Consider the following 9,173-nt stretch of genomic DNA (forward strand, 5'->3'; position numbering starts at 1 on the left):
TTGTTCCGGCTTCCTTCAATGCTGGTTTTGAGATGTATAAGAGATGTAGGTCAATAGGAAACCAATATCTACAGCCACACCACCCTAAACAAGCCCAATCTCGTCTGATCTTGAAAGCTAAGCAGAGCTGGGCCTGGTTAGTACTTGGATGGGAGACCACCTGGGAATATCAGGTGCTGTAGGCCTTTTTTTCTTCTCTCTTGTTCCGGCTTCCTTCAATGCTGGTTTTGAGATTATAAGAGATGTAGGTCATTAGGAAACCAATACCTACAGCCACACCACCCTGAAAAAGCCCAATCTCGTCTGATCTTGGAAGCTAAGCAGCGCCGGACCTGGTTAGTACTTGGATGGGAGACCACCTTGGAATACCAGGTGCTGTAGGCCTTTTTTTCTCTCTCTTGTTCTGGCTTCCTTAAATGCTGGTTTTGAGATGTATAAGAGATGTAGGTCAATAGGCAACCAATACCTACAGCCACTCAACCCTGAACAAGCACATTCACTTCTGATCTTGGAAGCTAAGCAGGGCTGGGCCTGGTTAGTATTTGGATGGGAGACCACCTGGGAATACCAGGTGCTGTAGGCCATTTTTTTTTTCTCTCTTGTTCCGGCTTCCTTCAATGCTGGTTTTTAGATGTATAAGAGATGTAGGTCATTAGGAAACCAATACCTACAGCCGCACCACCCTGAACAAGCCCAAACTTGTCTGATCTTGGAAGCTAAGCAGTGCCAGGCCTGGTTAGTACTTGGATGGGAGACCACCTGGGAATACCAGGTGCTGTAGGCCTTTTTTTTTGTCTCTATTTATTTTTATTTTTATCATTTATATTTAATTATTACTATTTTTCATTATTATCACTATTAACTATGTATGTGATAGGGTATTATGCTTTAATTCTAGACTAAAATAGTTACATTATAGTCCCATTAACTCACTATTAATTTATGTAAGTAATCACATTATGGACTACAGTTCATCATACTATTTAGACCCATGCATTGTATTCCAGATATATGCATATATATGTGCATTTTTGTCCTAATGAGTTATATGTTTTTAATTAATGATGAATTGAGCCTCTATGTACCATTTTAAATTGCATCTATGTATATGGATTTCATGTATATCTTTTTAACTACCAATGCATTATCATAAATATAGATGCACACAGGAAAATTGAGCTTTTGTTTTATTTTAATCACAAATACCATGTAGCAATCACAATATGTACCGCGGCGATACATATTACCCACAGTAACTTGTCTAGTCATACATATATATGTGTACATCAGATTTTACCACTATGTTTATTATGTGAGGTCTTTCTGTCCATTTATGATTTATTATTAGAACGGACTGAATCCGTGTGACTACAATTTTTTTGTTACTTCCAAATTGAAACATGAGCCTCCAGCCGACAATTAAACATGGACACTACCTTCCGGACAACCAATCATTCTCATTCCTGCTCTATTTAAATCAACTTATCATAGTCACTCATCAAACCCTTAAAAAAGTCCTGATAGGATGAAACCCGTTGGGACACGCCCACTATACGCAATCACTTATCGACACTCACTACGGAGATCTCCACAGACGTCAAGTCGGTGTACTGCAGTACATAGGAATCATTAGTGCTTCCGCCCACCCCGCCGCACGGCTAAGGTCTGATGAGATGCAAATAGCAAGTATAATGTTTCTGATTTAACATCCACGGAACATCCTTTATATACCGCCATACCTTAACCCTGGACGGTTATTCGCCACGGAGGGTCCCGATACAGGTCCATGTCCTTTATCAACCTCTTCTGGTATATCTTGAATACATCTTTGCTACACTTTATCTGGACTCTTTTTGTAATCCATTGTAAGAATTACTTCCCTATGAGGCTGGCTGGAGGTTATTGACATTATGGACATATCAGCTTAACAAGGAACTATGTTGTTTGCCTCCAATTGAGGCTGTCATTACCAGGACCCATATTCACTATCTGCTCTATACCATATGGAATGTTTATGTCTTTTACTTATATGTTATTTGCCTACAATTAAATCTGTTTTTAGTTTCTTATTATATGTATTAGCTCCTACGTGGGGTATTGTTATTTGTACTATTTTTATTAAATTGTTACACTTTTTATTGCCAATTCGTATTCACATTTTCCTAAATAGATGGGGATTTCTAGTCAATGAGCGCCCAGCTATATCTATATATCTAGGGGCATTTATTAGAAAGGTGTCTGTAAGGAAAAAAGGCTTATTTTACACAAACATACTAATGGAACATTTCTAATATATATATATAAATACTAATTAATGTAATATTTTTTTAAAAAAAACAAAATTTGTCAAAAATGTCTGTATTGATATATATGTATGTTGTGCATATTTCGTTTTGCTTTTTAAACACAAAAGATGCTTTTAAACACATTAACTTGACCTATAACTCAATACAAATAAAAGGCCACTAATGAAATCACCAGCAGCAAAACACAGAAACTTTAGCAATGTAATCGACTTCAAGTCTGCATGAGGATATATTTTATAGTGGGTTGTAATTAGAGATGGTCACTGACCCCCGTGTTTTGGTTTTGGATTCGGTTTTGGATCTGGATTACCGTCGTGTTTTGGTTTTGGTTTTGGTTTTGCAAAACCGCCATTGCGTGTTTTGGTTTTGGTTTTGGTTTTGTTTGGTTTTGTTTTGCTATTTTTTTGGAAAATCCATGTTTTTGGGCCTAAATTAACCCAATTTAGTGCTCCAACTGTTTTAGAGATAAGTAATCTAATTGTTGAGGTAATAAATCATCCAAAAAAACAGTTTAATTCTTAGTTGGTAGGCCTATTCTACACACAAAACAGATTGTCTTCCTCTCCATCTATGCATATTGGCAATGCAGCCATCGTCTTTGAATGTATATTACACCCTACACTTATAGTTAAATATGTAAAGAAATGGAAAAAGCCAGTTTGGTTTCTGTCTCTCAAGGCCCCCCTCCACTTGTATAAAATACCAAAAAATTCAGCCATTATAGACTGTACAATATTAATTGACATGGAAAAAGCCAGTTTGGTTTCTGTCTCTCTAGGCCCCCCTCCACTTGTATAAAATACCCAAAAATTCAGCCATTATAGACTGTACAATATTATGAAAAATGGGCAAAGCCAGTTTAGGGTCACTCTGTCTCTGACACCCTACCCTTAAGGATAAATTGCCCTAACAGCAGCCTTTCAAGATGGTATGTGATATGGAAATGCCACAAGTCCCTTTCCTCTTTGGGGGTAGATTGCACCCTACACTTACATAGAAAGTTTTAAAAAGATGTTATCGGCATCATCTTCAGCTTAATCCTCACCCTCATCAGTGTGTACGTCATCATCACAGACTATCAATTCATCGCCGCTTGAATCCGCCATTAGAGAACAGTCAGTGCTTAGATGTCTTGGATGGTGAAGGCCTTCCTCGTGGAAGATGTAGTTCATTTTTATAAACATCATTTTCTCCACATTTTTGGGAAGTAACCTTCTACGGCGATCACTGACTAAGTTCCCTGCTGTGCTGAACACTCGTTCAGAGTACACACTGGAGGGTGGGCAGCTTAGGTATTGCAAAGCAAGTTTGTACATGGGTTTCCAAATGGCCTGCTTTTCTTCCCAGTAAGGAAAGGGACTGTCTGACATTTCCATATCAACTACCTCTTGAAAGTAATCCTCCACCATCCTTTGCATGTTTATACTCATATTGGATGGAGCTATGGGCAAAGTGACACATTTTTTTGAAAAATCCTTCAAACCAGCCCAGATGTTAAATTGTTCTCGTCTGCCCCCTGTGTCTTCCCTGCTTCTTTTTTGGAAATTTAACTTTTTACGAGCAACAACTTGAGAAAGTGAAGGAGGACACGTCGTCAAGCCGAGGCCCAGTTCAGCGGCCAACTTGCTGAGCAATAGCTCCTTGCAAAAGTTCACATCTCGCTCATTTACAAGTAAAGACTCAATGTAGGTTTTAAACCTTGGATCAAGCACAGTGGCCAAAACGTACTGATCTGAGTTCAAGATCTTAATAACTCGAGAATCATTGTGAAGCGAATTAAGTACTTGATCGACAAGGCCAACATACTTTGCTGAATTGCTTGCTTTCAGCTCCTCCTTCATTTTCTCAAGCTGCTTTTCCAATAGTCTAATTAAAGGAATGACTTGGCTCAAACTAACAGAGTCTGCACTGACCTCACATGTCACAACTTCAAATGGTTTCAGCACCTTGCACAGCACTGAAAGGATTCCCCACTGTGCAAGAGTGAAATACATCCCCCCTCCTTTCCCAATGTCATGACTTGTGCAATATGCTTGGATGGCTTTGCGCTGTTCCTCCATCCTCTGAAGCATGTACAGGGTGGAATTCCACCGAGTTACCACCTCTTGCTTAAGTTGGTGGCAGGGCAAGTTAAACTGCTCTTGGAGCTGCTGTAATCTCCTACATGCTGTGGCTGAATGCCTGAAATGGCCTGAAATTTTACGGGCCACCGAAAGCATCTCCTGCACCTCACGGTTATTTCGTAGGAAGCTCTGCACCACCAAGTTGATGGTGTGAGCAAAACAGGGAATATGTTGGAAATCACCCAGCTGTAATGCTCGCACTATATTGTTGGCGTTATCTGAAATGACATACCCTGGGGAGAGTCCGAGTGGTATAAGCCATGCATCAATCACATCTCTCAGTTTGCGTAACAAATTGTCAGCCGTATGCCTGTTAGTGTAGCCGGTGATACAAAGAGTGGCCTGCCTGTGACAAATGTTACGTAGTGGTGTACATGCTGCTGCTGTTCCTGCTGGTGAAGGTGAATGACCAACCCAGTGGGCTGTCACAGTCATATAGTCATTGGTTTGGCCACTTCCACTTGTCCACATATCTGTGGTTAAGTGAACAGTGGGCAGAATGGCATTTTTCAGCGCAATCTCTACATTTTTACACACTTTTTGGTATAGTTGTGGAATAGCTTTACGGGAGAAATGGTGTCGCGATGGAATTCTGTAACGCGGACACAAAACCTCAATTAACTGTGAAAAACCAGCTGCGTTTATTGTGGAGATTGGACGCAGATCTAACACTAACATTGCAGCCATGGCGTCTGTGATTCGCTTGGCGACTGGGTGACTGCTGTCATATTTGCTTCCCCTCGCAAATGATTGTTTCACAGTTAATTGCTGAAATGTAGGACTGCTCATTTTATTAACCTGCCTCTGGGATAACGATTCACCCCCAGCAGCAGCAACAGCAGCAGCAGGACTAACGCTTTCTTCAGAGGAATCAATAATAGTGCCGGAGTCATCCAGCCTTAAGTGGGATGCCGGGCTAACTCCGAGCGCTACTGAGGATATTGATGAGGATGGTGTGGTGGGTGTATTTTGTAGCCGTCGGTATGTCGGTGAGCGGAGGGTCTTAGCTGATGAGGGAGTGCTTGTATTCTTTTGGGAAGAACTTTCAGCTTTTCCCAACACTTTGCCATGAACTCTCGTTAAATGGCGTAACATAGACGAGGTTCCAAGATGGTTAAGATCCCTCCCTCGACTGACTGTGGCTTCACATACACTACAAATGGCTATACAATTGTTGTCTGGATTTGGGTAGAAATAATTCCACACATAAGAAGTGGATTTTTTTGTTTTATGCCCAGGCATGACAATGGCCTTTTTCTTGTCACGTGCCAGAACTGCTGCCACTGGTGCAGGACTTACACAAACAACCTCATCCTCATCAACATCCTCATTAGCGCCCTCGTCGCCTACACAAATCTCCCCCTCATCCTCTTCTAATTCCAAAGTGGCATCCTCAATTTGGGTATCACCGGCTACACTCGGGCTATTAAGGCACACATCAGCAGAATGCTCACGATTAGACATCCCACTGTTGGATGGACTCTCCACAGGGATTGTTGTCATTTGTGAATCAGAGCAAATATTCTCCTGTAATGCCTCACTGTTATCTTGCAGCTCGGCTTTGACGCGTAACAGTAGTTGTGCACCAATTGTAGGCTGGGTAACTTTTTGGGATCTGCCACTAATAGCAAAAGGTGAAGGCCTCATTCTCTCTTTGCCACTGCGTGTGTAGAATGGCATGCTTGCAATTTTTTTTTTATCGTCACTTAACTTTTGCTCAGTTACACTTCTTTTTCGCTTCAATACAGTAAATTTTTTATTGGTTTTTGTTTTTTGCACTAATTTGAAAACACTCTGTTGTTTGACATCGCCTTGGCCAGATGACGTACTGGGAACACTAACATCAGGACTGGTGACAGAACCTGGTTGCTCATTCAGATCATATGTGGACTGCTTTGAATCCATTCTGAGCGCAAACCACTGGGGAGTGCTAAAAATTATTTAGTAGATTCTGCTGACAGATATGACTTTTGACAGCCAGAAATATTAATGCACAATTAGGGAGGACACCCCAAAAGCACTGAGGAGTGCTACAAATTATTTAGTAGATACTGCTGACAGATATGACTTTTGACAGCCAGAAATATTAATGCACAATTAGGGAGGACACCCCAAAAGCACTGAGGAGTGCTAAAAATTATTTAGTAGATACTGCTGACAGATATGACTTTTGACAGCCAGAAATATTAATGCACAATTAGGGAGGACACCCCAAAAGCACTGAGGAGTGCTACAAATTATTTAGTAGATACTGCTGACAGAAATGACTTTTGACAGCCAGAAATATTAATGCACAATTAGGGAGGACACCCCAAAAGCACTGAGGAGTGCTAAAAATTATTTAGTAGATACTGCTGACAGATATGACTTTTGACAGCCAGAAATATTTATGCACAATTATGGGGGACACCCCAAAAGCGCTGGGGAGTGCCAAATATGAAGAAAAAATAATAAACCTCTATCCTCCTCTCTGCACTAGCAATTTTGGTTGGAGCAATTGCAAGAACAATATTGTATTCTCTGTCCCTGCTCTAATTAGCCTATGACTACACCCTGCTCTCTCCCTCTGTCAAATGGCGATGGATTGCTGTGGAGGCGTGTATTTATAAAGTTGAAGTATCGCGAGAACCGAGCCCCGACGACGTCACAATGACGTTCGGCCTCGATTTGGATTCGGAATGGGCGGGAGAGTACCGAGCTGCTCAGCTCGGTACTCGGATACCCAAAGTTCGGGTGGGTTCGGTTCTCGGAGAACCGGACCCGCCCATCTCTAGTTGTAATGAGCTAAGTATATACAGTTGTATAGGCCAGGTATCAGCTGACGAGATCTGATGCTGGGTCTATGCAACGGTGGTTATGAGTAACCCTCTTTCATTTTATACTGATTAAAACAAGCCTGTGTTTATTTCTTATAGTAAAATTATCTGATATGCATTAGACTAGACATTGCTTTATTGATTTTGAAACCACCAAACATGATCCTTTCTGTCTGTTACTAAGAAGGTGTGTTCAAGTGTTCAATTAATTATGTTCAAGAACATTTTTGTGTGCAAATAGTTCATGTGCAGTTTGGTGTGGGTGGTTCCATCTGAAGTATACCTTAGTGGTTAAAGAAATGAGCTGCCAAGGACACAGTAAAGTGTTTGAACACCGAATGATGCCTGTATGTGGCTTAACTTTGTTTATTTCCATGTTTCAGTGTATGTATTACATTCTGTCATTTATCTAAGAGTGTTTTGGTGTGTAATATGGCATGTTGAACAGTGTGGTCAGCTACAACAGAGAAAAGCAGTTGGTCCAAATGACTTGATTGCAAGACATAGAAAATCTCTACTGGCAAAAGTGAAAAAACCTAAGTGTCCAAAATAACCTTAGAGAAAAACCAATAATTTGAAGTGCTAGCAATATTGTTATACTTTTGGTTTGTATTAATATACATGGCTACATTTCAATATGCAGACATTTTCACTCTGCATGTACCAAATCTGTATCTGTTTAATATTTCTAAGTATTGCCCTTTTTAACAAAGTTTTAAGAAAAACAACTTATGATAGAAGTAGGTGGTCAGCTTTTAGTTCTATTACATTTCCTTGAAATGCTGTTTTCACCACTTGTACACCACTTGTACATTGGCATAGCAGTTAGCTAATCTACCTTGCAACCATGCAAGCCTGAGTTCAATTTCTCACCAATGCTCTTGTCTCTGAGGGATCATTATTATCTTTGCCGTATTTGTGTTTATGTTAAAAGTGTTCCTGGTGTCATATTATGCTCTGGTCGCATAAATCAGGCGTATAATTCGCAAAAATTTAATATTATTTTTATTTCTATTAATAGTGGTTTTTAATGAAAAAGCACAATCAACAACTGTCACATTAGCCATTTCACATTGAGAGTAATTATAATGGTGGTTGTTGTGATTCTAAAGAGATTTAAAATCAATATTTATGGCAACGTTGAATGTTAGTGCTAGAATAAAAATAAAAAAACTTTTTACCATGCACTCAGCACTCCATTCCGGCAACCGGAATGAATGGGGAATGCAGTCTGCACTCCATTCCGGGAGTGAACTGCAGTCAGCACTCCATTCTGGCAGCCGGAATGAATGTGGAATGAGTGTGCACTCCATTCCGGCAGCCAAAATGAATGGGGAATTGTAGTGTGCACTCCATTCCGGCAGCCAAAATGAATGGGGAATTGTAGTGTGCACTCCATTCCGGCATGGATAGGGAGTGATAGTAGAGAAGATATCTGCCTAGCATATCAAACGGCAGTGTAGAGGCCTATAAAAGCCAGGCCTCTTTACTGAAGACCCAGTAAGCAGCAGAGGACGCTATATGCAGCTAATTAACTCCGGCATTTCGGCAGTTCCGATTTTAACCCAAAGGCCCAAAATATCATTAAACATCTTACACTTGCCAGTGGCATTTATTAGAAAGATGTCTGTAAGGAAAAGAGGCTTCTTTTACACACAAACACTTATGGAACATTTCATACATATATATATATGTATACAAAAAAATGGTTTTGGTTTTTTTTTTTAAAAAAATCTAAAAAATGTCTGTATTGATATGTATGTTTGTTTTGCATACTTGATTGTGGTTTTTATACGCAAAGTATGCTTCTAAAGGTGTTTATTAGTTGTTTTCGCTAGCTGTTTTGGACTTAAACATGACCCAGAGCTTCCTTAACTTTTCTCAAGGATTTGAGGCATGAGTGACATCAGTTTCCCTTAACTGCACAG

The 9,173-nt window shown here is 40.2% G+C and overlaps 4 pseudogenes; all 4 read left to right on the forward strand.

Annotated features, from left to right (window-relative positions):
* The first annotated feature begins 66 nt into the window (after positions 1-66).
* LOC142145339 (5S ribosomal RNA) lies at positions 67-185 on the forward strand (annotated as a pseudogene).
* An 80-nt stretch (positions 186-265) lies between these two features.
* On the forward strand, positions 266-384 carry LOC142147823 (5S ribosomal RNA; annotated as a pseudogene).
* An 80-nt stretch (positions 385-464) lies between these two features.
* Positions 465-583, forward strand: LOC142146324 (5S ribosomal RNA; annotated as a pseudogene).
* An 82-nt stretch (positions 584-665) lies between these two features.
* On the forward strand, positions 666-784 carry LOC142145978 (5S ribosomal RNA; annotated as a pseudogene).
* The last annotated feature ends 8,389 nt before the right edge of the window (positions 785-9,173 follow it).

The sequence above is a fragment of the Mixophyes fleayi genome, chromosome 3, assembly GCF_038048845.1.
Source record: "Mixophyes fleayi isolate aMixFle1 chromosome 3, aMixFle1.hap1, whole genome shotgun sequence".
Taxonomy (NCBI): Eukaryota; Metazoa; Chordata; class Amphibia; order Anura; family Limnodynastidae; genus Mixophyes; species Mixophyes fleayi.